The following is a 27,702-nucleotide window of genomic DNA, read 5'->3' as shown; positions in this document are numbered from 1 at the left end:
CCGTGCATGTCCACATTTCGTTGGGTAGAACTCAGTCACACAGGTCTACAAATCAATATTCCTATGGGCCTAGGAGGAAAAATAAACAGGGTTGGTGAATATAGAATATTTCCTGAGTCCCAGTCCCATGATTCTCTGTCTACATTTTGTATATAATTGAATAATAATAACATTCTTCAATTAGCCTCAGATACAAGGTCAAGAAGTAAGGTCTGTATAGCTAGTCTTTTACTAAGTCTTCATCTCCTTGACATCTCTCCACATGCCCTTTCCTACTGTGACAACCATGGTCTCGGTTTAGACATTCCCTTTTACCTTCTGGAAACTTCTATAGTCACTGCCAACTTGATCTGCCCACCTCCCATCAGGACTTTGCCAGTCTCATGATACACTCTGCTGCTAGACTTATTTTAATGAAGTGACAATATGGCCATCCAACTTCAGAGTTTTAAACCTTTCTACTGTGCCCTGTCTTTCAGGATAGATTCACAAAACTCCGTTAATAATTTGACCCTTTCTGCCCAGCTAGGGTGTTTACTTTATGTTGCCCACCCCTCTCCACTGTGCTCCAGCCTACACTAATAGTGTTTTTTTCTTCTTTTTAATTGAACCTGTTTTTATTTTGAGATGTAGTTATAAAAAACACTTTCAACTCTTGAAATCTATCCCATCCCTTCTTCCAGAGAGAGGTTTCTATCTGAGTGTGCACAGTGTAGGCCTTCTTTCAGCCATTACCCTCAGTGGGAGTCAGCTCTCACTGCTCGGGTTGTGGGGTGCTCCTTGCCATCCATCCCGTAACACGTACCTTCACTTTCACACACATCTTGCAACACTGACTTGCTGGCCAACATTGACTTGTTGATCAGTCTATCCTACTGTATGTAGGAAGCATTTTTTTTTCTTTTTTTAGCTTTTGGACTAAAATTGTTTTAAAAACTGAAAATTAAACTTGTACCCCACAACCAAGTTAAAAAAAAAAAGTTTGATGCCAGAAGACATGTGTGACTGCAAGGGAGAGAGGAAAAGAGACAGAGAAAACATCCCCCAGTGGGGCCTGGTCACTCCACAGTCCCTGTACCTCCAATTCTCTATCCCATGAATACCTCGAGCACGCACCTGCATGCTCAGCATGTTTTTAAGCCCATGGGTTGGGGCTCTATTCCTAACCTGGCATGCAGCATTTGACTCGCTCTGCATAGCGCTTCATTGTCGCACTATAGGGCTGGCCTCCAGAGCAAAAGTTTGTCAATATAGGTATGAATGTGTGATTTGATTACCCGAGGTCACCTAGTCCTTCGGTGTTCATAAAGTTAACTCAAGGTCTTATCCATTGCTCTTTGGGAAGACTAGTCTCCACACCTACAAGTGACAGTTTATAAACTGTCACTTGTAGGTCTGAATGACTGTTCCCATCTGCTCCTAGTTCCTGCCTCTATCCCTGTTCACTTCTCTTTCCTCTTTGGGATCTTGGATGTGGCACACAATTCCTTGGTTTCCTCTTGAAATTACTTACCAGATATTTTTAAACGTGGGAACCAGCAGTTAGCATAATGGCTATGTTGCTGGACTCCCACGTAGTCGACCACGGTTCGCGTCCCGGACCCAGTGGCTTAAGACTCACGCCGGGCACATGTGCGTGCGTGCCCAAGATCCCGAGAGGAGAATGGAGGAGAAGGGATTGCAGCGTGACCATCACCCCTGGGGGGTGATTTCTCACTTTCTGTCTCTATGTCTCTGTCTGTCTGGCGAGTGCACGTGCCCTATAGCGAAAATCTCTCCAAAAAAAAAAAAAAAAAGAAAGAAAAAAAAGATCTCATTAAACGTTTGGTGGAGATAGAAGGACCTAACATCACTGTAGCATAAAATTGAATATTAATCTTTCTTTTTTTTTTTCTAGCGCACATATGCTTTCTGGAGAGACAGAGAGACAAAAAGAAGCAAGAAATCACCCCGCAGGAGGGATGATCACACTGTTGTCCCCGTTGTGAATTTTTTTTGGGGGGAGGGGGTTTGCTATAGGGCGCGTGTGCTTGCCAGAAAGACAGAGAGATAGAGAGACAGAAAGTGAGAAATGACCCTCTGGGGGGATGGCCTTGCCTCAATCCCTTCTCCTCCATTCTCCTCTCGGGATCTTGGGCACACACGCACATGCCCCTGGCATGAGTTTAAACCACTGGGTCCGGGATTCGAACCGCAGTTGACTACATGGGAGTTCAGCGATATAGCCTTTATGCTAACTGCTGGTCCCCCCGGTGTGAATTTTAAGCCACAAGGTCTGGGACTCAAACTGTGGTCAACTATGTGGGGGTCCAGAGATGTCACCACTCTGTCATCAACTGGTCCCAGTCTTTCCTCCTTTAAGAGGGCCTTTGGGCTCAGCTGCTGTGGCACAGTGCTAACATGGTCAACTGCAGATCCAGATTCCAGGGTCAGCTTGAAGACATACTCAGTGTGCGTGTGCGTGTGCGTGTGCGTGTGTGCGTGTGTGCGCTGCTGTCCCGGATCCTGAGAGCCTGAAAGGCTAGGAACAGGAGCTCATGGTGTGATGAAGCACTGCTGAGGGTGGGAGTCTCTCTCTTTCTCTCATACGTTCACACTCTTAAAAAAAAAAAGGCCTTTGATTACGCAATTTGTTTGGCCTACTCCTTTCTCAGAGTGCTCTTCACTTAATTTCCCTTGCTTCATTCATTTTGAAAGTTTGTGTATTTTTTTTTCCCATGACCAATAGAGATCTAGTTAAAAAAAGGGACAGGAAGTAGCACCCCCAAAAGGTTTTCAACACTACAACCCACTCCACCTTCAGCTGGCCCCAGATCTTGCCCCAGTGTGTCCCCAGCACACTCAGGGAAACTCTGAACATGAGCCTGGAGCTTCCCAAGTAGATCGGCCTTGCAGGGTAACTTTTTATTACTGCTGTGTCAACTCCAGGCTCCTCCCCTCATTTATAAAGACAACTCAGCTCTTATGCCTCCATAAAGCTCTGGGCTAACTTTCACTAATCTGCAGATTGAGTGCTTTGCTCCGCCTAGCAGTGAGGCGGCTGAGGAAGCTCTAAAGTTGTAGTGTTTCTTTCTTCCTCGCTAGCCCCCATCTCTATCGTCCCATCAGCCTTTATAAATTGAAGTAGGCAGTATAAAGATTTATTTTTTTCTACTTGTACGACTTGCCCATCTTCCCTCCAAAGGAAGTTCTGGCTTGGAAGATGATCTTTCTCATTCTGCTACGTGTAATATTGCACCAGTAACACTGCAAGTCATAGAGAGGTGACACACATCTTCGGTTGCCAGGGACAGCCCAGTGCTCACTTGTTGGCTTGGAGTTTTATTTTTTCTTTTCTTTTCTTTTTGCTTTTTTTCGTTGAAACACAATAATAGTACATATTTATAGGGCACGATGTGATGTTTTGATGCATGTATACATTGTATAATAATCAATGAACCCATTTACATGGTTATTGTTTTAAGCATTCGAGTTTGTGGTAAAACATTCTAAATTGTTTCTTCTATTTATTTTGAAATAGAAGGTGTAATATCAGTAACAATAATCCCTCTTCTGTGCAGCAGCACACCAGAATTTATTCCTGCTGTCAAATTGTGACTCTGTACCTGTTAAACAGTCTCTCACTTCCTCCCAGGAAAGGATCATTTATTTTCCAACATCATCACCCTTAGTACACCTAAGGCGTGACTACACCTAAGTGAGTACACCTAAGGCACAGCTCTCGGCCCTTAGAAAGTCCTTAGCGAAGACTAGGTTCCTTCTTGGTGGACTTCATAGCGGCTAAGCATGCAGCCTCTGGGCGCTAGTGGATTTTGTACAGTATAGACCGACTCAGCATGCCTAGTGCGTTCAGTTCTGCACGTTCTGCAGAGGAGACTGACCCATGGTAGGTTCCTGGGGGATAATGTTTGTGCCCTTGGAAAATCCTGCCCTTTGCTTTCCTGGGGTATTGGGTCTCTCTAGATAGCCTATGCTAACAGTGTTGTCATGGTGGGGACCGTGGGCCATGCTTTATCAGTTCCTCATCTGGAGAGGCTGGAGATGGACTGGTTAAGGTCAGCCAGCTGGATGTCCATACCTGTTTCACTTATTTCTAATGGAAACCCTGGACACCTAGACTCAGGTGAGCTTTGCTGGCTGGCAAAACTCCACACAAACGGCCACACATCGTGGCTGAGACAAACACTTCCTATACTTTTCTGAGAAGACAACTGGAAAATCTTGCATAGGATTTCCTGAACTCTATACTAGCTGCTGTTGTTGTTTTTAATCTCTCTGTCTGTCATTATAAACTGTAATTGAGAGTATAGCAGTTTTTCTTAGTTCTATGACTTTTTCTGGTAAACTGACGACTTAAGAGTGATCTTGGAGACAAAGCACAGAGTGGAGCCTGATTTGAACGTGAATAGCTATGCAATCACGGACAGATCACTCACACCTATTGATCTGTGTTGAGCTCAGGAGACTCTTGTTCAGGTTCCACATTGCATGTAAAGCATTGGACTAATTACTAGTCATTGATAAATACTGGGTGTTGTCATTATTATACCACGAACATTTCCATGTTATTACACATTTTTACAATTTTGATAAATGTTATTTAAAAATATTCCATCAAAAGGTGACCTCGTGGTTTGTTTAGCCACCTTTTTATTGTTGAACACCTCCGTTTTTTCTCGATTCTCTTTTATCATTACAGATAACATAATAATGAGACCAGCAGATGGCACAATGGTTACATTGCAAGACTCCCACACAGTTAACTGTGGTTCGAGTCTCGGGCATGGTGGCTTAAAATCATGCCAGCCATGAGACCCCCGAAACACTCAGATAAGAAGCCATTCTAAATCTGAGGTGCGTCCTGGCATGTTCAGGGACCAAGGCGACTAAAGCTATGTTCTAAGCCACACTCATTGAAATCCTCAACACTTACTGCTTTAAGAAGAAACTTCTTTTTATAAACTGAACTCGAAATCTCTTTCTGTGGATACCATGTTGCAAAACACAGTAGAGGAGAGATTTTGTCAAAGAATGACCAGAAACCACCACATAGGCACAAGAGCCATGAGAAACCAAGAAAATATCTCTCCCCTAAGTGAAAAGAGCAATCCTTCATCATCCACAGAGAGTAAAGTGGAATTTGTAGAAATGTCTGATAGAGAAGTCAGAATATTCACAGTCACAAAACTAAACAAGATGCAAGAACTGAGAGACAATGAACTCCAGACGATGCAGGAGAAAAGAGACAACGAATTCCAAGAGATGGGGAAGTTCTTGCATGATCTGAAAGAGGAAGTACACACCATATGAAAGAATCATGTGGAGCTGCTAGAGATGAAGTCTGCGATACAGGAAATCAAAACCTCCCTTGAAAGTATTAAAAGCAGATTAATCCATGCAGAAGATTGAATCAAGGATATTGAAGATAAAACCTCTGACCTAGAAAAAATAACCAAAAAAACCTGAAAAATAATTTAAAAAAATTAGAATACTATAGGGGAAATACTCAATACCATTAAGCACCCAACCATCTGGATAATCAGTATCTCAGAAAGTGAAGAAACCAATAAGGGCATTGATAGTCTATTCCATGAAATCCTGGAAGGAAACTTTCCAAACCTAGAGAAACATTCAAATATTCAGACCCAAGAAATACAAAGGACCCCTAATAGAATCAATGCAAGAAGATCTTCTCCAAGGCACGTCATAGCCAGATTGGCAAAATCCACAAAGACAAGATATTAAAATTGGCAAGAGAGAAATGTCAGGTTACTTATAAAGGATATCCCATCAGGCTAACCTCAGACCTTTTATCAGAAACAATGTGAGCAAGGAAAGAATGAGAAAATATATTCAGAGTGTTAAATGAAAAACAGTTTCAACCAAGAATACTAAACCCAGCAAGATTATCCTTCATATAGGAAGAAAAGATAAAAACATTCTCAGATAAAGAAAACCTGAAAGAATTTACTAACACCGGACCAGCATTTCAAGAAATTTTGAAAGGAGTGCTCTACCAGGAAAGCTAAAGACACACATACAGAAATAAGAGAACAGAAAGCAACCAAGAAAATGACCAACTTAATGCTGGGGACAAGAAATATCAATAACTTTGAACGTTAACTTCCAGGATTTCAATGGAAACCTTGAACTGCAGTAATGCTTCAAATTCAACAAATGAGAGATTAATTACATAAAGTTGAACTGGTGAAATAGAATTTTATGACTTTTGAGTAAAACATTACTGATTTTTGCATTACTATGCTTTTCTCAATTTAAGGATTTTGCTCTCTTTTGAGCTGTTGATAGTTTCAGCAATTTGTTAAAATGTTTTTTCTCCTTGTTTCTTTGTTTCTTTTTCTTTCAGCTACAACAAAGATCTAATTTATTTTTTATTTTTACATTTTTATTATTATTCATACATTAAATCGCTATACATCATTTGGACTGTGAAGAGACTTTACCCAGCATGATAGACACCTCAGTCCAGCCCAGTTGAGAACACTATACACATCCTTGTCAACAGATAATAAACCTTATCTGTGCCCCTCAAGTGTCTTACCTCTCCATTTCCCCCCCAAATTTCCTATGCTCTTCTTTATTTCTTTAAATGGAAACAAACTTTTCTCCCTTCCTGACCCCTCTGGAATTGGCAAATATTTGGGAGTATTCTTATTTTATGGCAGATGGTCATTTGCACACGTTCAATAATACCTGTTGCCTTGAATCAGAAATTAAAAATACTCATTATTGGACAGGGCTTTGACTGGAATGTCATATCTGAAGATCAAACCAGAGAACTATGGAACTACTAAGGTAGATCTCAATGAGCCAACAGAAGCTCTTGGGAAGATGGCCTGGCACCATAAACAGTTCTGCCTGGCAGAGAGGATTAGAAAAGCCATATAAAAGGATTCATATCATAAAATAACCTGGACTTTTCCAGTCCAGCATTGTAATCAGTAAAGATTGCCAAAGAGTAGCCACAACCAGAGAATTATCTTGAGAAAGATATTCAAGGAAGAAAAAGAGACTGATCTTTGCCAGCAGCTGGTATATCACAGAATACTAGGTAAGCGGAGTTGAATTGAGCTGCAAGGTCGTTGACAGGTAAAAACATTCTCAAAAATATTTAAAACCATACTGTCTCTGTTGTTATAGAGTCACAAACAGAATTATAACAAATAGTTCAAACACTAGCTTTAAAATTCAGTTTTTTGAAGTTTCGAAAGTCATTTATTAACTGTCAAGAACTATAGAGTATGGGACCAGCAGTTAGCATAATGGCTATATCGCTGGATTCCCATGTAGTCGAACGCTGTTCGAGTCCTGGACCCGGTGGCTTAAAAACTCATGCTGGGCGTGTGTGTGTGCGTGCCCAAGATCCCAAGAGGAGAATGGAGAAGGGATTGAGGTGTGGCCATACCCCCTGGGGGGTGATTTCTCACTTCCTATCTCTCTGTCTTTGTCTGTCTGGAGAGCGCACGTGCCCTATGGCAAAAACCTCTCCAAAAAAAAAAAAAAAAAAACTATGGAGTATGAGCAAAAATTTTTTGATATGTAAAGTAAACGTTTGTGGGAAAATATAAAAATAATAAATAAATGATAAAAAAGTGAAAAACAAAACAAATAAACAAAAACTTATGCTGGGTGCATATGTGTGCATGTCCAATATCCTGAAAGGAGAATGGAAGAGAAGGAATTACGGCTTGACCATTTCACCAAGGTGTGTTTGTATGTGTGTGTGTGTGGGGGGTGATTTCTCACTTTCTGTATCTCTGGGTAGTGTACAAGCCCTATAGCAAAATTCACTAAAAAAAAAAAAGTGCATAATAATGGATATAAATATTGTAATTTCTAAAGTTAGCATTATACACATTCTAGAGATAAATTTTCTGGGTCAAAATGATTAAACATTTTAAATTTTGCATGTATATTGAAAGACTGGTTTCCAAAAGATCAGTACCATTTTTCACTTGTAAAAGCAAAGTCGAATTTTGTATATTTTCTTAGAACCATGAGGGCATAGGAAAGAAATGATTTTCTTTGGATGGAATATTTCAGAGTAGCAGATCATTCTCATGTGACCATAAATTTCCTGAGAAAAAAACTGAAAAAAATGATTTTTGTTCCCTCTATTGCTGAAAATGGAAGGTCCATGTTTGCACAGACCCAGTTAAGAATATTTTCTATTCACTCATCTATGCATAAGGTGAGAATCCTTACTCATTAATAAATGAATCATAATTAGGGAAAAAATACTTCTATTAGCAAATCTGCATCTATTAGAGAGGATTAAGGGGAAAAGAAAACATTTTTACCTTTGGTTCCACAGAAGGAATTAATTCATTAGGCAGAGTTATGCTAATCACATACATCCCTAATGTGATAGTCCCGTCAGTAATATTTGCACCAATCTGAGGCAGGAAATGGATATTTTTCCAGAAGTGAATTTTAATTTTGGCTTCTCCAAGAGTATCACTGCCATTATTTCATTGTCACCTTTTCTACACACCTCTTCTAATGAAATGAAGTTGACAGTCCAGATGAAATTTGTAGCAGCATACTAAGCCATTATCCTTTTCATCTTTATATTGGAACTTAATGTTTCAGGTCTAGCTGATTGTTGTCACGCAGAGATACAACACAAACATCTTGTGAACCGACCTGGCAAAGGAAACCGCAATGTCCTCAGGTCACAAAATGGCACCCTGGTCATCTATGGAAGCTCTTAAGGAACGAAGACTGCACAGGCTCCTTCCGGCTCACTGCACACAAAGCAGAAGATGCCTGCAGTAAACATAGGGAGGGTCTTCCCAGATATGGGTGTCTAGGGGGCTTACACACAGGTACAGAAACTAGTGGTTTCATTCCGACTCACCAAACATGCACACCCTTTTTCTTTAAATAATCCCCACCTTCTGAACTTGTATTAAATGCTACCTCGATGCACATGTCGAATTGTTTCTAATGGTTGTGCTGTCCTCCTTCCATCTCTGCTTAGCCAAGCCTTCAATATCATCGCAGATGGCTCTGCTGAAGCGCATCTGCCCAAGATTCCTTCTCTGTCTTCCTTGTGGAAATTTCAATTTGCTCAACGCATTCAGGCTATGTTATAGTAATTTCTGCATATGTCTGCTCTCTCCTACATAGCAAATTCTAAAGGTGATAAGTTCTGTCTAACTTCTTCTTTTTCTTTACTTTTTTTTGTTTGTTTGTTTAAATTTGCCATGCAGCCCATGTTCCCACCAGAGAGAGACAGGGAGAGAGAGGGAAAGTCAGAAATCATCCCCAAAGGAAGATGGCCATGCCACAATCCCTTCTCTTCCGCTCACATCTAGGGATCTGGGGCACTCATGCATATGCATCTTGGATGTTTTCAAGGCATGCAGTCAGCCATGTGAGATCCAGCCTCCTTAACTGTCAAGCCACCTGGCTGGTCCTGTCTGATATTTTAAAAATATTTCCAACAAATACTTACATATAGAAGCTGTCAAAAGGAACGTGTAAATGAGTAAGGAAGCATGAATAGATATTCAAATAAATAAAAGCTATTGTGCAAATGTGCACCAGAGTAGGAAAAATATTCTGGTTTTAAGGATACTTCTTCTTTAATCCAAATATAAATGTATTTATCACACCCCTACTCTGTTTCAGACACAGCTCACATCTAGGTTCTGCTTCTTTATAAGCTATATGATTTGGGACAATTTATTTAACCTCTCTGAAACTCAGTCTCCTCACTCACAGAGTGAAAATTATCGTCTAACCTAGAGGGATTTCATGAGCACTCAATGAGTAAAATTACCTAAACCTCTTTCAACTCAGTATTTGCTCAAGAATTACTCAATAATTGATATTTTTCTTCTATTTGACAGAAAAGATAAATAAATATAAAAAACTAATTTCTTGTATAGTCAGGACTGTGGAGTTTTTTGTACTTCAGTTAAAAGAAAATCAGAAACAAAGAAGTTAATCCTCAAGAAAAAAATTAATTTCATCTGACTTTCAGGATACATAGAAGATGCTGACAACACTAGCATGTGTAATAAAATATTCTCATATTTCTATATAATGTGCCCCCCAAACCCTGTAGCTGAAAGGGGCTTAATTCTGTCTTTTTTGTATGAAAGCTGAGTCTCAGAGACGTCAGATTTCTTTCTTACGAATATCCAGGCAGGAAACACCAGAGGCAGAATGTGCACCCCCGTCCTGAAACCCAGGGGAACCCTTTCCGGAACCTCTATCTGTAAGAAGTGCGTTGCCTAAACATGCATTTCAGCAGGGCCGTCTCTCACCAGGAGCCTTCCACCTATTATTTCCCCAGCAGGCCGATGTAAGCAAGCCTCTCCTTTCTGTGAGCTTCTGGCCTCCTGCTCCTGGAACACTGCAAGCAAGGCCTGGGAAACAGGTCCAGCATGTCATAAATCCATCAGCCTTTCCCAGCTCTGTCACGCGCTGCCGGGCCCTGCGCGTGCATCCCAGGTAGGCGCTGGTGAGCCCTAATGGGAAAACAAATGAGCCTGCTTTCCATCAGCTGGAACCTTCTGCCCGAGTTAGTGTTTCAGTGGATTTGTTTGCTTCCTGCAGCTGGCTAAGCAGTTTTGGTGACTGTGACAACAGTTTCCACAGATTTGTTTTTACCCCTCATCAGACTTGACACAGCCATTCTGTTTTACAATTTCCAGGCTGGAAGTGCTTTGTGATGAGCTTGAAACAGAGGGCCCTGCTCATGGCTCCGAGGGTTGAGTGAGGACACCTGAAATTCTAGCACAAAGGAAGGGAACTCCACATAGCCATTATCTTTTCAAAATCAGAGTAGAATAAGCACCTGTGCAGACCTTACACATACATCTTTTTCAAGAGGTAATTTACTGAAACGACTCTTCTCTGGGAATCTGAGGAACTGGGCTTTGGTTCTTTTTCTGATAGGATGTTACTAGGTAACCACAGACAATTCACTTAAACTAAAAATTGACCTGCCTGTGAAAATCACGTGGGACCCCCTCATGGCTGTTGGATGAAACTCAGAATAAGATGACCCAATACCACATGAGTAGGAAACCTGTGTCATCTCAGTTCCACAGCCACATACTGGGTTGTGAGAAAGGGCAGACACCGTGGCCTCACATCTGGAAATGCCCTCACTCTGAGCTTCTACTGCAGGATATATTTCAGTATAGCCTCTTTGATATGGCTTCCTGCTTCTCCTAGGTTGTAATTATTTAAGAGCAAGGATGCGGTCTTATCCCGAAGTGCCTTATAAAATATACGGCATATGATAGGCGTCCCTTGAGGGATTTCAGATGAGGCGGTTTGATCACCTGAGATACACAAGGTATTCCTTGATGGACACTAAGCCTCACATGTCCTAGCCAGGTAAGTTACAGGTATTGAAGTAGGGTTCTGTTCTAACAGCAAGCATACTTAGTCTTACTGCTCATTTGACAGCATTTGAGTTGTGTTTGTAGACAGCACACCGATAATTGCACTGAGCTGGGGTGATGAGTGGACAAGACTACTTTGAAAGAAAGTAATAAGGGGGACGATGAGAATAAGTACCTCTTCTCTCTCCTCATGGCTCCTCCCTCAAGCTCCTCAATTGCATGCGATTGCTCCGGAATTGTGGGAGAGGCAGAGGATGCCACAAGCAGGGGCAAGGATTATAGGAGCAGAAAAACAATGAGCTCCCACCCTCCAGTTGGTGCCAGGGAGGATGACAAGCATGCCCACTGCTGTGCAAACGGTTTAGACAAATTCCTTCATGAGGGCTTGGAGATGCCCCATTGCTCTTCCAAGACAGTATGAAGAACTAGTACCTACCAAATTTTTTCTTTGGTAAAATAACTAATTATATTGTATTTCAGTCACAGTGGCTCATTTTATTATCCTACCAACTCCGTGAGGCAGGCAGCATAATTTGCTTGTTTGGCAAAAAGAAAACTGAGTAATGGAGAGAGGAAATAATTTGTAGTCAATCATGGGCAGAAAATGGGTTAGAATAAAAATTAACCTGATTCCAAGTGTGTGCTTTTAATTACCACCTTATATTGCATGTTTTTGAAGTGAAATAGGCAAGAATAACTATTTCGCCCTTCAACCCTCATTTTTCTCATCTATAAAACAAAGAAAAAGAACTACCTCTCAAAGCTCTTACATTAGGTAGATGACAAAAGTGTCATCTAATGTCTGTGTGTGTTTATGTGATGTGATATCTGCCACAGAGTTGGGTATTAAAATGCCTATTTTTTTCCAAGAATAATAGTCTGTAGTCCAGCATTGTAGCACATTCTTTCACTAAGACGTAATCTTTTATTCACTTCCTCATGCAAATACTCTTTAGCAATAGCAGTTATCTCTCTAGGGGAATTACTTACCCAATATCCCTACCTGGCATTTGGCTTTGAATATATTTAAAGATGTTTCATTTCCCTTGCTGTCTTTGTTTGAACATAGTTAATTATCACCTTCATCCCATCAAGTTTCTGGAAATCAATGGAGGCTTTGTGAAGGCATTTTCAGACCCCAAGGACTGGCGGATCTTATAATCTCGGTCCTTTACTTATGTCATTCCTTCTCTTTTCAACTGCGCTTCGAGACAGATAGTGGTATTTCAGTTCATCTTTGTGGTTGACACTGACTTCCCACTTTCTAAGGATAGTATTGCTTAAACATTATATATTTTCCTGGCCAGTACCTAACATAGAAAAGTTAGAATAGTTCAAATCACCACCTTCAGAGAGTCCACAACTCTTTAAGAGGGCAAGAGAGACGAATAAAGAGAGAATTACAGTGTGGCGTGAGAAAGCAATTTCTGCAAAGGCATTATGAGATTTCAGAAGAGAGAGCCACATCCAAGGGAGAGGAGGAATGACCTTGGGAAGATACACAAGGAGATGTATCTGCCTGGAATCCCAGAGAATGAGTTTGAGTTGGATGAAGGAAGGGAGCAAGTAAGAGGGTAAAAGCAAGCACTATGGCAAAGGAAAGGAGTTCTTCATTTACTACCTATTCGTTTAATAAGCAATGGCTCGGAACCAGTTCTATGCCATATGCTCACGGGGTCATCGGGAAAGTCACGACACATTTTTGCATAAGAAAACTTAGAAAAAGTTATGACTTTCCTGATGACCTAATATATCAGATAGCCATAATATGACTTCACATAAGAGAATTCAGGTCCTTCCCAGCCTTCAAAGGTCTTCTTGCCTAGTGGTCACATACCAGGATATGATAAACACAAATCTTGCTCAGAATATGTAACAGGGTTGGGATGTAAGCAGTAGAACTTGGAGGCAAGACTCAAACTTCCATGTTGGGCTTCAAGGGGTTCTGATGTCAGGCAAGAAATGAGAAGAGATAAGAGCAGCATAAACTGAATCCTAGAAAAACACACTGGGCATGTGTGCATGTGTGCCCCAAATTCCAACAAGATGGTGAAATAGAGAAGGGAATGAGACATGACCATACCCCATTGATGGTGTTTTCTGTTTCTCCCTTTCTCTCTTTCTATTTTTCTGTGTCTCTTTGGTAAGTTTGTGAACTCTCTTTGCAAGAATAAAAAGGAAACAGAGGAGAAGAAAAGGAGAGGCGGAGAGGAGAGGAAGAAGAGGAGAAGAGAGGAGAGAAAGAGAGAAGAAAGAAAGAAAGAAAAGAGAAGAAAAGAAAAGAACAGAAGGAGAAGAGAGGAGAGGAGAGAAGAGGAGAGAGAGGAGAGGGAAGGAGAGAAGATAAAAGAAACGATGCCCTTGATTACTATTCATAAGAGGGAACTGGTTCCAACTGAGGTAGTTTGAGGAGGATGAAACAGGGAAGAACTGACATTTTCAAAATACCTAGGTTTGGATGTTTCATCCGGTAGAGTAAAGCACATATACAGGAAAAAAGGGGATTCAATAATGACCAAAATTATTGCAAAAATACCATGATTCAAAATCAAGAACATGAATCAGGAACACACCACCCATACATTAGCATGTATGTCACCAGTGAACTGTGCGGAAGTCAGCAAAGATGGCCTAGTATGCACACTTTAGTAACAAGTACCCTGAATACGTTATGACTTCTATCTCATCGTGCAGTGCAGATCCAGGGTTATCTCTTGGAGAAAGAGGGTTGTCCTTGTCTCCCTACAGCAAAGTCATATTTGGAGAAGGAGGAAAGATTATCAAGGGGCAAATTTAAAAAGAGTTATAGAGCACAGGACAAAAATCCAAGACCTGAACAATCAGAATTTGGGAAGGTGCTTTCTCCTGGCAATGTAGGAACAAGCAACATGTCTCTCAGAAAGCTGAACAGTCAGATTCCTTAAGGAAGACTTCTTTAAGAAAGGTCTAAAGAATTATACTGTTTACATAAAAGGTCACCCAATTCTATTTTTAAAAAGGTTTGATATTGCCTCTGAAAACCAAGTAAATTCCTTCATAAAATAATCCAGCTTTAAATTAGATCAGAATAGCAAAATAATTTCCCACATATAGCAAATTTCTAAATATTTATATTTCAACAGATACTTACATTTTATGTGAGAAACTAACAGAAAGATAAATCCAAGTTGCTATTTTCATCAGGTTTTTCATTAAACAGAGAGAATCTGTTTATATATTAAAATTATGATTCATCGAATGTGGTTCTAGACTAAGTTTGCGGGACAGAGAGATGAATAACTTACAATTTCCCTCTGCAGGAGACAGTCTTTAGGGAGGTGGATGGAGGCCCAGAAAGTAGTTCTAATATGATGTGGTAAGGTTCATAGCAGTGAGTATGCAGCCTTAGGGTTCCAGAGAAGAGAGACCAGCAACCCATACACAGGGGTGCTCAGAGAGGGTATCTTACAGGTTGATAGGTTGCATGTATTGAGTTGTTGGAAAGTCATGATGTAGTTTTCTGTTATTCTATGCAAGAATGATCATGACTTTTGTGACAAACCAATGAGTATTAAAGGGAAAAGAGAGGTAAAAACAAATAGAGGAAGAACAGCAAAAAAAGAAGCTTTAACCCCAGAGGGCACCATTAGCAGAAAACGAAGAAGACAGAAGTCACCTCAAGGGTATGCACTCAAACCAGCCCGTCAGGATTCCTGAAGCACAGAGCATGGGCCAGGTTGTGGTGAATATGAAGACAGAACACGGGGGAAAGTGGCACACTGGTGTGACCTGATGCGTTGTACTAAGGTGCGCTACTAGGAATCTGAGTGAGCAGGATAGAGGAAAACAAGGCTGACAGCAGAGCCAGGTCAAGGTAGGATCTGCCTCCTATAGTCTATTTCTTATCCAGCCATACTTAGCAGCTGAGCTCACTGCTTACTACTACTTTTTCTTTTTTTTTTGGAGAGGTTTTTGCTACAGAGTGCGTGCTCTTGCCAGAAAGACAGAGAGAGACAGAAAGCAAGAAATCACCCCCTAGGCAGGATGGCCACGCTGCAATGCCTTCCCCTCCATTCTCCTCTCGGGATCTTGGGCACAAATACACATGCGCCTGGTATGAGTTTAAGATGCCGGGTCCGGGACTCGAACCACGGTTGACTACATGGGAGTCCAACGACATAGCCATTACACTTATTGCTGGTCCCACTGCTTACCCCTTCTAACCTCAGTTTTTTTCTTCTTTAAAATCACACATGCCACAGAGTTGGCTATAGTGACTCCATTAGAAATGACATAGAATATTAACAACATACACACAAAAAGGACCATGCCACCTCTTGGAGGCTGAGTTACACATAACACAGCCATAGTGTGAGACGATGAGATTTTTGGTGGCATTTAAATGGATACTTTTAATAGTAATTATATATTAATTGCATAGTAGAAAATTATGACTACATACAAAATCAACACCTGTGTGCAATATGCTGTTTTGTTTTGTTTTATCAGACATGGTTTTACTATGGCATGATATTTTTGCCTCAGCCTTCCGAGTAGCTGGGACTACAAACTGGGACTACAAGCTGGGACTACAGCCTTCCGAGTAGCTGGGACTATAATGTCCAACTTTCTGGAGTGGGACAGGAGGCAAACCTGTGTCTCCCATGTGGCCTCAGGCTCCTGAGCAACAGTGTCCTGCCCATGGCTGGGCCTGAAGTCAATGTTTTCATTTATATTAGTGCTCAGCAAAATTTCAGCTATATTTAAAACTGAATTCTTTAACTACATGAACAATGGTACAATTGTTGTAGAGATAGAATGAACACAATGCAAAGAATTTTGAAGGTGGTCTACAAATACATGAGGTTTAAAATCTAAATTAAAAGGGTAGCTTTGCATAAACATTATTGGAAGTGATGCAGATGGCAGAAGTGGGGCTTTATGTGGAATGAAAGTGATAGATTTGCAAAATACCGCGTAAGACACTAAGAGAAAAATTGAGGCTACTGATCATCCACATGGACAGCAGAAACCCTGTCAATATTCAGCCAGTTGGAGGATACAGGGGAGTCAGGGGTAGCAGCAAGCATTTCTCTTACGCATGTGCTCTCTGACATGAATGTAGTGAGCTCAGCACATGGGCTTAGAGCTCATTAAAGAGACACGGGTATAAACCAAAAAGGAATGTTTGAAAGTTTGCTACTGCCTGTCTGTCTTTCCACAAGTATTTGTTTAGCTCTTGCTATGTGTATCTGTGCTAGACAATAGACACACAGGATCAAGCCAACAAATAGTTATCTTCTCCACAATCAGTGTTTGGAAAGGAGAAAAATCCTAAACAAGTATCCACATAAAATTTCATAATTTAGCATCATCACTAGCATTATGAAGGAAACGGCAGGAGACAGTGAGGTTGGGGTCCAAATCTCCGAGGCGCAGAGCAGTCCTCCCTGATGATAAAAACTGCTGAGTAAGAGGCAGGGAGCCAGGCAAACAGTGCCTGCTGTGTAGACTGGGGTTGAAACCATGGGAAAAGCTCCCTGGGCCTGCAGTAAAGTGTGCAAAGTAGAAGTAGCAGTGGATCAAGATGGACTCTGGATGTACCACCTGCAGGCTGTGGGCTTCTGTGGAGGCTGAGAGGATGTGCACAGAGAGACACTGGAAAACCAAGAGAGTGGGACCTTAGGAATCAGAGTAGCTCAGACCTTCAGGGAGGAGGCGTGGAGGAGGCCACACTGCCAGATGCTAGTGAAGATGGTCAGTTATAAAGGCCACTTTTCACTTGGAAGAGCTTTGCTCAGATAGCTTGGTTCAGAAGAGACTCAGTGGAGGTTGCTCCTACCAGCCTGTATTTCCCCCACCCTCATGACCTGACCCACAAGGAGCCTTGGGAGGAGCCAAGGACCTACCGGGAGCCCTTTCTTGCCAGGTGACCTTGAATGCCTTGTCTTTGCTCTCTTGAGTCTCAATTTCCTTATCTAGAAAACAGGGAAGAAATAGCATTTTCTTAATACCAAGCATAGTGTAAGTGCTAGATTTAAAAAAAAAGAAAATACAAAGTTAGGAAAGGGAATAAGATTTGATGTGTTCAGTACCCAGCATCTGGCAAGTGCCAGATAAATGTTAATTTCTCTTTTCTTTATTTCCCCTATCATATTTATGTATCAAAATTCAAACAGTCACTGAAGAAAAGGAAAAAAAAGAAAGAAAAAATAGAAAATAAACAATAACAGCAACAAGGCAGAACTAACATTTTCCTTTCTTGAGCTCTCTTAGCAGTGTGTAAACATTTCAATTATAATAGTAATCATATCGGATAATTGTTTTTAATGTACTTATTTTTCTCACTCAAGATAAGGATATTTTTGTTTGTTCATTTTAATGATAGCATCTATTTTGAGTTTGCACTTCTAGTGCCGAATACTAGGAGTTGATACTTTTCAGTTTCAATGAAAATTTATTACATGTCCTGATAGATTCAATCAATGATCCCCGTGGACATGGTATTATTTCAAATATTTTACACTGATAACTTGGTAGTGCTCAGAGTCCATATGTGATTCGCCCAAGGTTTTCTAGCTCGTTCGCAGCAAATCTGAGACTCCAACCCCACGCCTTTGAGTGTTAATAGCATGCTCTTTTCTAAGCCAGCGTCCTAAGAAAGAAAAGCAAGAAAGATGGGGCCAGACAGCATGGTTCTGGGTGTAGGGAGAGAAGAATAAGAAATGAGAGTGAATTTGCCTCGTCTGTGTCATTTTTTGCATTTCCAAAGCAGAAAAAGTATGCGCGTAGCTCAGAATGACCTTCACAGCTGTTACATAAACAAGTAGTCATGGAATCGAATGCTCCTGTGAGAGACCTGGCCATAGCTATCTCCAGCAAGGGAAGGAGGAAGGAGGTCTGTGAGTGGAGACTTCAGTGGTTTGTACTGTTGTAATGTCACTTTTTTAAAAAAGAGCTGGAGAAAACTATGATGAAATGATCATATTTGTTAAGTGGAGGTGGTAAGTTCACAGGTGTAGTATATTCCACACTTTTTAGATGTTTAAAATATTTAGTTTTGTTTGTTTTGTAATTTTTGCTATACAATGTGTATGCTCACTGGAGAGAGACAGAAGAGAGAGAAACTGAAAAAGTATCCCCAGGGAGGATGGCCCTACCACAGTCCCTTCTTCTTCATTCTCCTCTCAGGGTTTTTGGGCACCCTCAACCGTGTCTGGGGCCTAAATCACAGAGGTGGCTATGTGGGACCCAGTGGCTTAACTGCCATGCCATCTGCTGGCCCTAAAATATTTAGGTTTTATTTTTTTTTCCTTTTTCTTATTTTAATTCTCAGTGCACAGGAATCTGGAGCTCCCACTGCTCACACAGCGCAGAGAAGCGGCAGGAACCAAATGACTGTCAACCTGGTGGAAGACACAGTAGAAGAGGAGGGTCACGCAGGATGGGACAGAGGCTAGGAGAGTGGGGAGGTCTGGGCCCCCTAAGGGAGGGCTGTTAGGGAAGTGAGAGATTCCTAAGGGGTAGTCCCCTCTGGGGAAGTCCCAGGAGCTGGAGCTAGAGGAAAGGCAGGCCTTGGGGGCTGTACTGCTTAGCTTCCCAGAGGCAGAGGGGACTCTTCTTCCTACCATCCAGGATCCACCTTTATGGGAAGAGTCTGAAACTTTGCACTAGTCAAATTGTCTTTTCTTCCTAGAAAAGGAACACGAAACTTTTCTTGGCTTTCCGTGAGAGCCTGATAATGCTCTGATAAACTTCTTTGGGCTAGAGGAACAAAAACGTTTTCATTTCCAGTATTATTCTCCTCATAATAATAACTCTAGTGTGTCAATATGGATTATTTCTTAAGTATTAGAAAACAATAAAAATAAAAAGCTGCAGAGCACCGTTCTAGAGATTATAACACTCATATCTTATAGTTTTTAGCAACTCTGTTTTGTGATCACACTAGATAAATATACATTTTAGTTTCAGAATTTACACTTTTTCCCTTTATTCCCAGAAAGTGGTTGCTATTAAATCAATGGTGCCACCTGGTGGTCATGTGTCATACAGCATCTGAGACTGGAGTACTGATTTTCTCCTCTGGGGCAAGGTGGTGACTTCTCTGAGTGGAAGATGTAAACTTTTCTTTTGTCACAGGGCCAGGGACAGAGCAAGGAGAGGGGGAAAATATCTGCCGACGTGGTGTGGTTATATTGTAATCCCTTCTTCCATCTTCCATCCTGCTGGGATTTGGGGCACACCCACGTGACTGGCCTGTTCTTCAAGCTTCTAGGACCAGGATTTGAACTACAGTCACCCATGTGGGACCTGGATCCCTTAACACTAGACTACAGTGCCAGGCCAGTAACTGATATTTAGCCAGAAAGCTTGTTCCTGATGAAATATCAAAGTTCTATTCAGTACTTTCACTCATTTAATTTTCACAACGACCCAATAAAACATCCTATATATAAGCATGTAGGGTTTTTTTTTTTCTTTTTTAACTCTCAGTGCACACGAATCTGGAGCTCTCACTGATCCAGATTTTACACACACACACTTTTTTTTTTTTTTTTTTTCGAGGAGTGGAAAACAGGTTGAAAGAGGAGAGAAATCTTGCTGGAAGTCTTGCTGCTAGTGCTGGGAGTTGAAATTGTGACTCAGAACTTCTAATTCTGCAACCGTTTCCTCCACTGTATATTGTAGTCCCTTCAACACGTGGCTATCTGTCTCGGGAGGAAACGAGTCATTGGCATATTGCCAGTTCTGGGAATGAGATAGATATTCAACATGGACTTACTTGTTCATTCAATCATCCATTCATGGAGCACATATTTGACATCCACTGGACGCTGCCAGACCGTCCATGCTGGAAATGGAAAGTAATCAGGTAACATCCGCTATCGGGGGTCTGCTCAGACTGGATGACCACTTTCACAATTAAAACATCCTAAGCAACAGCAAAAATATAATTATGGTCACTGTGGGAAATTTACATTATGAAAGCAATCTCTTGGAAATAATTGAGCAGTGAATTTAAATTATTTATGCGGCAGCCTCGGTCCTCCAATTTGATGTGTGAAACGCTGGCGAGATGCGCAGATGTGCCCTTACCCACATGTCTGGGCGTTTGAACCTGCTTTGTCATAGAGCTGCATCAGCCACTTAATGAATACCAACTGCTGCAATGGCGAAGCCCTGAAGTCCCAGTGGCTTAATACAATGAAAGTTTATTTCTTACTTGTATCACAGTTTGACGGGGTTCAACAGCTGTCTTTCATCTTGTACCTCTTTTCATCTTGAGTCTCCATCTGGAGTATATAGCCCCGAAAGTCGCCGCAGCGGAGAAAGGGGTAGAGGAGGTTACACCAGATTTTACGATCACGTTGCTCTCAGGCCATTGGCCAGAGCTGATCACATGGCCCAATATAACCGAAAAGGACACTGGGAAATAAAGGACAGCACAGCAATATAGTGAGCCTAATTATCTCAGCACCAGAGGGGACGCCAATACAAGTGACGGGTCACCTACGAATTTTACAAAGGGGGGAAAGAGACTTAACTGTTAAAGAAATGGGACTTACTGGAAGGCATTTGTGAGACAAACATTCTCTGGAAAGTTTGGCAAAATCATTTTTTTTAGTGTCAACAAAAAGAAAGAAATGGGAAAACCTCTCACTGGGGAAACAACTAGCTGCTCATGGCAGATTTCCATCGTTAAGACGTGTTAATTTTGCCGGTGTAGACTGCTGGGAACTGTCAGTGGAAAAAGTGATAGTGCCGGTTGCCAGGGCATGTCAAGAGCTTTTATTCAGGACCATCACCACAGGTATAGGGGCCACGGCAATGCGGCCTTCCAGTGGAGGAGACAGACGGGGCTCAATCCTAAGTACAGAGTAAGTGGCCACTGACAGTCAGAGCGGGGGCCAGCGGATGCCCATCACTAATAGGAAATGTTATGGAAAAGGAGGATTCTGGCTAAACCGACCTAAAAGGGTTCCTGAGATTCTTGCTGCAGACAGGCAGAGTGATAAGACATCACGGGGGGTGGTAGAGGAAGAAGCTGCTACAGTATCGAGGGTGGGTGTTATTGCTGGATTGAGGCAGACATGCCTAAAACGGGGTTTTACATGAAGTGTGCGGAAGGTCTGGAAACCTGACGAAATCTTGGACAAGCCAAAAATCTTTTGCCACTTTATTAGTAAAATAAAAATCTAAGACTTTCTTCTTCTAGAATTGTACTTGAACACAGGGTGTTAGGAGACAGGAACCTCTTGTTACTTTTGAGATCAGGTGCTTTTGTATATTGCCTTCATTCATAGTTTCTTTACTGTGTTTTTTCACTTGGTGCCACCTGTTATTGTAGCAGCAGTCACTGTTATGTCACTGCTAATTGTGCCTTCTGGTTTGTGGTTACATGAACATGACGAAGTTGTCTTTATTTTCTATCATCCTGTGTTTGGTGAGGTGAGAGAGACAGAGAGGTAGAAATGGAGACTGAAGCAAAAATGGAAACAGAAGAAAGTAGAGAAACATTGAGATGTATGAAGACAGAGACAGAGGAAGACAGATTTTTTTTAATGTAATGAGATCCTAAAGTTTATCGGCACTATAAGCATTCTGATTATTACTTATGTAAGTGATTGCTTCTGAAGTCAGGCGGCTTGTTCTGACTTGACTTTCTCACAGCCCACATGAATCTGAAGTCTTCTCTAGCTCAAACCAGAAGAAAATCAGGTAGAATTAAAATGACCATGGGGCCTAGGATAAAAAGAGGCAAGGCTCTGGATGAAAGAGATAAAGGATAACATGAGAAGAAGAGAAAGATGGGTCTCGGGGCAGCGTTTCTGAGGCCCAGAGAGAAGACACTCCTTCAGCAACAAAATTGCAAGCAAAGCCCACCCACCATGGAGTGCACGTTTTTCTGAATCCCAGCTAACCATGAACGCTGTTTGCTATTAATTTTTGGTGTTGATAGTGATGCTTTCCGGTAGCTGCTGAGGTTACCCTGCCTTTCTAAGACTAAGGGTGTAGTCAGAACCTAAATGTAAAATAGCATTAAAAAATAACCAAAAGATGTCGTGGCATTTTGCAGATGTGCTTCTTTTCGTGGAATGCTCACCACAAGGCTTTAAGAAAAGCCAAATGGGTATCATGAAGCCTGGCTTTGAAGATTAGCATTAATCAAGGTGTTGAAAGTAACATGACTGAGCCAGTACTATTGGGTTGTTGGAAAAGTCATGATGCATTTTTGCACAGAAAAACCGGAAAACACATGACTTTTCCAAAGACCCAATATTATAGTGGAAAACTTCCGATGACTCTTCTGTGGTTGATTAGAAAAAGTCATGCTTGGGACCAGAGGATGGCATATTAGTTATGTCGCTGGACTCCCACATAGTCAACCATGTTTCAAGTCTGGACTAAGCAACTTAAAAGTCACTCAGAGGGCCAGCAGGTGGCCAGCAGGTGGTGTGGTGGTTCAGGGTGTTGGACTCCCACATGGCTGATGGCAGTTTGAGTTCTGGACTTGGCAGCTTACTTTCTCACTTTCTCTCTCTTTCTCATTCTATCCCTCTCTGTTCAAATTAAAATAAATAAATAAAATTACATAAAGTAATTAAAAAAAAAAAAAAACCTCACACCAATCACGTGTGTGTGCATGCCAAGGTCCCTAGAGGAGAATGGAGAAAGGATTGTGGCATGGGCATACCCACTGGGAGATAATTTCTCATATTCTGTCTTGCTGTCTCTCACTGTCTCTCCAGTGAGTACATGCGCCCTATAGCAAAAATCTCTAAAAGAAAAAAAGAAATCGTGTTGAACCCAACCGGTACTACCAGTCCAATTATCATCTTTGTCAACTGTGACTCAAGCTACCCCTTCATAAAACAGGTTTCAATAAAGTTCTTATTAATACACATATGTCTTTTTTGTATATATAATATATATTTAACATATAAAATATATATCTAATTAGATATAGCTGATATATATTACATACGTATCTTTTGTACATATATTTATGCATTAATATATCTTTTGCATATATAACATATAAATGTTTATCTAATTCCTATTTAATATGTAAAATGGAATATATATACTATATATATTCTGATACTTCAAGATGTAGGATACATTTATATATATATATTAAGATCTGTATTTAGTTTCCGAGATGCCCTTTAGTTAGATTTCGAAAGCTATGAAACCATGTTGAAAGCTCAGAAAAGCAGATGCAGTTACGACGGGCACTTTCTGCCTCCCCAGAGGACCTGGGAAGCCAAGCCTTGGTAATGACCAGCCGAGGTTGAGACGATCTCATTAGCTCCAAGCAGTGTTCAGCAAAATGCTAAGTGGGCAGGCTGGGGAGCACGCCCGGAAGGTAATAAAGTGCTCATTAGGGCTGCGTGCCCACGGATAGCCTTCCGGTTTTGCTGATCTGCAAGACGAATTCGCAAACCTAGTCCTGAAATAGTAGGTTAGTTGACACTGCAGTGAAGAGGTTGCCAGAATCACTTCCAAAATAATTCTTTTTTTCTTTGGGGGTTTGGACAGAGAGCGTGGAGAAAGGAGATCTAGCATCTCTCCCACCTGCTATGGCCTTTTGAAGAATGATTATGTGTTGAAAAGTCCCACTAATAGAAAAAGAAAATATAAAACACACACACACACACACACACACACACACGCACACACACACACCCCACCCCAAAGATAGCAAAAACACCCAGGATTTTTATGTTTATTTTTAAAATATTTTTAAAGAATTATTATACACAATTTTATTTATCATCAGCATTACTTTTTAAATTTGATCACAGAGCAAGAAAGAAAAAAAGTGAGAAAGCAAATTGCCAAGTCCAGGACTTGAACCATGATTGGCCATGTGGGAGTCCAATGCCTTAACGAGTATGCAACCTGTCAGCCCTTCATATTTATTTTTTGTTAAGAAGAAAGGGAAGTGAAGAGAAAAGGAAGACTAGAAGGAAACAAGTGAGAAAATTTCTGCATATCAGAATGTTTCAGCAATATTTTAAGAGATTCTTACTTAGAAGTGTTTCCTCTGAAATATCTCAGCCTTGTGAAATCATACTTTCTCTCATCAGGCTGATAACTTTTATTGAAAAGAAATAGAAAATTAAGGATCTCAGTGTGACTGTCTAGAGGGAGAAATAAAGAAAAGCAATCCTTTGTTATTTGATTTTAAGATCCAAAGAGGACTCAGTGTCAACCCATGATTTAAATTACAGAAATGTCATTATCGGTGAATCAGTGGATCAATGGATCAGTTAATTCAGTCAGGAAGCACCAAGCACCAACTCTGCCAGATGCCACACTACGTGCTGAGAGGCAATCTTGACTCTTGTTACTAAAGTGCAGTTCATGAGCCAGAATTGATATTGCCTGGGAGTCTGTTACCATAGTTCAGGCTCCACTCTAGACCTACTGAATCGAAATCTGCGTTTTAACAAATGCCCAAGTTCTCTGCACATCGAACTTCGAGACGTGCCAGGTTAGACATTTCGTTGTACTAATGCACACTTTAACGCATTTGTTTGGAATCTAAAATTCAACAAGCTGGAGATCTAACACCTTGATACCTTCTTTCTTTTCTTTCTTTAGAATTATTTATTTTTATTTGTTATTATTAAGTTTTAATTTGCTAAAGAGCACACGGACTCACCAGCGAGAGACAGAGTGAGAAATCAAGCCACCTGGTCCAAGACTCGAACTGCAGTCGACCACGTGGGAGTCCAACACCTTGACCACCATGCCACCTGCTGACCTTTTTCATGGGCTTACATTTCTGGCTTCCAACCATGGCACATGGGATGATCCTTTCTCAGCACCCAAGACAAACATAAGGACCAATGATTCAGCTTATGAGCCAATTTTGAGCCTTGGCTTCTTCATCTGAAAATATTGGTGAAACTTGTATCCTGAGAGTTAAATGAAATGATATTTATAAACCATGTGTCTGAGTGGCATGCTCATGGCAAGGCCTTCATAGTCAGGATGAATTCCCACTGTAATCTTTCCTCCCATCGTCTATGCACATTAGTCCTGAGCAAACACAAAGTCTCACTTCATTTCCACACTGTCTGGACCATCTATGACCTCATAATTCATTTAAGATGGCTTCAGGTCTTTACCCTCCTAGAGCCTGAGGGCAGGGCTGTGCCGAGTTGTCCTGGAACCATCAAAGCTATGCTGCGCGAAGACTCGGGGTCCCGTAATGATCAGAAAGACCGGTCTTCCTCTGTGGCCAGAACACCTGCTGGGCACGTATTTGGTAAGAACTCCTTGGTGAAGGTATGTAAACTCCGTGCCTTTGTCTGACTGGTAAAACTACAGTGATAATAGTCACTGCCTCTCACCATGCTACGCTACAAAGCTCCTTGTAATTACGCCATTATTTCTCATAGTACTTCAACTCTATGTTCTCGTCGGCATCTCTTTTTCAGTGTTATTCCAGTGTATGCACTTCAAATAATTCATTCAAGTAATTACTGCTTAATGCTTATTCTGTGACAGGTATTGAGCTGGGTTTTATAGCTCTGTGGATGAGCACACACACACACGTATGATCTTGAAAATTGTCACATACTTATATAATTACACACATTACAAAGTACTCTTACTTGACGTGATTGATTTCACCAGGAAGACCTAAAATGGTGTATATTTGGCATTTTAATTGACCCAAGAGTATAAAGTATAAAGAAACGACCAGTAGAGGGCAGAATAACCTAACAAAAAGGGGGCCCATTGCTCTTAAATCCTAGCGCTTCTCTCCTGGTGGCATTACCTTCTTGCTACTTCTTGGAATCTTGTGGATATTCTTAGGGAAACTGAGATCAGGTTCAGTCTTTGCGAGGGTCTCCCAATTGCTCGTCCGCCATGGAGAGACATCACAGTGATTAGGAGTTCAGACTCAACACAGACTTGGGTCTCAATCTTATTATTTCACACTAAAACAGGGTTTAAGCTTAATTGTACATAAAAAAATATATATGTCAAACCGTTTCTGATGACCCAGATCCTAAGCCTGTTTTCTCCTCTGTAAAATGGGAATAGCAATAATGCCTACCGTGTAGAGTTATTCATAAAGAAGTTACTAAGAGGTTTAAAGACAATATATTAGTACTGTACTTTATGTTATAGACACTATATTAGTTCTGTACTATTATGTTGTAGACACTATATTAGTGCTGTGCCATTACGTTATAGACACCGTATTAGTGCTGTACTATTACGTTATAGACGCCGTATTAGTGCTGTGCTATCACGTTATAGACACCGTATTAGTGCTGTGCTATTACGTTATAAACGCCGTATTAGTGCTGTGCTATTACGTTATAGACACCATATTAGTGCTATGCTATTACGTTATAGACGCCGTATTAGTGCTGTGCTATCACGTTATAGACACCGTATTAGTGCTGTGCTATTACGTTATAGACGCCGTATTAGTGCTGTGCTATCACGTTATAGACACCGTGTAAGTGCTGTACTATCACGTTATAGACGCCGTATTAGTGCTGTGCTATCACGTTATAGACACCGTATTACTGCTGTGCTATCACGTTATAGACACCGTATTAGTGCTGTACTGTTACGTTATAGACACCGTATTACTTCTGTACTGTTACGTTATAGACACCATATTAGTGCTGTACTATTACGTTACAGACACCGTATTAGTGCTGTGCTTGTAATTACGCCATTATTTCTCATAGTACTTCAACTCTATGTTCTCGTCGGCATCTCTTTTTCAGTGTTATTCCAGTGTATGCACTTCAAATAATTCATTCAAGTAATTACTGCTTAATGCTTATTCTGTGACAGGTATTGAGCTGGGTTTTATAGCTCTGTGGATGAGCACACACACACACGTATGATCTTGAAAATTGTCACATACTTATATAATTACACACATTACAAAGTACTCTTACTTGACGTGATTGATTTCACCAGGAAGACCTAAAATGGTGTATATTTGGCATTTTAATTGACCCAAGAGTATAAAGTATAAAGAAACGACCAGTAGAGGGCAGAATAACCTAACAAAAAGGGGGCCCATTGCTCTTAAATCCTAGCGCTTCTCTCCTGGTGGCATTACCTTCTTGCTACTTCTTGGAATCTTGTGGATATTCTTAGGGAAACTGAGATCAGGTTCAGTCTTTGCGAGGGTCTCCCAATTGCTCGTCCGCCATGGAGAGACATCACAGTGATTAGGAGTTCAGACTCAACACAGACTTGGGTCTCAATCTTATTATTTCACACTAAAACAGGGTTTAAGCTTAATTGTACATAAAAAAATATATATGTCAAACCGTTTCTG

The 27,702-nt window shown here is 41.0% G+C and overlaps 1 long non-coding RNA gene across 1 annotated transcript; it reads right to left on the bottom strand.

Annotated features, from left to right (window-relative positions):
- LOC102477654 (uncharacterized) lies at window positions 1-25,078 on the bottom strand. Its single transcript, XR_334027.1, has 4 exons — window positions 25,042-25,078; window positions 20,152-20,301; window positions 17,276-17,344; window positions 1-69 (listed from the first exon to the last, which is right to left on the bottom strand). It is a non-coding gene; the product is annotated as an uncharacterized LOC102477654 (long non-coding RNA).
- Window positions 25,079-27,702: the final 2,624 nt, after the last annotated feature.

The sequence above is a fragment of the Tupaia chinensis genome, unplaced genomic scaffold (genome assembly GCF_000334495.1).
Source record: "Tupaia chinensis unplaced genomic scaffold, TupChi_1.0 Scaffold000138_1, whole genome shotgun sequence".
Taxonomy (NCBI): domain Eukaryota; kingdom Metazoa; phylum Chordata; class Mammalia; order Scandentia; family Tupaiidae; genus Tupaia; species Tupaia belangeri.
Note: the sequence above shows the minus strand (reverse complement) of the source record. Positions and strands in the feature narration are given on the sequence as shown.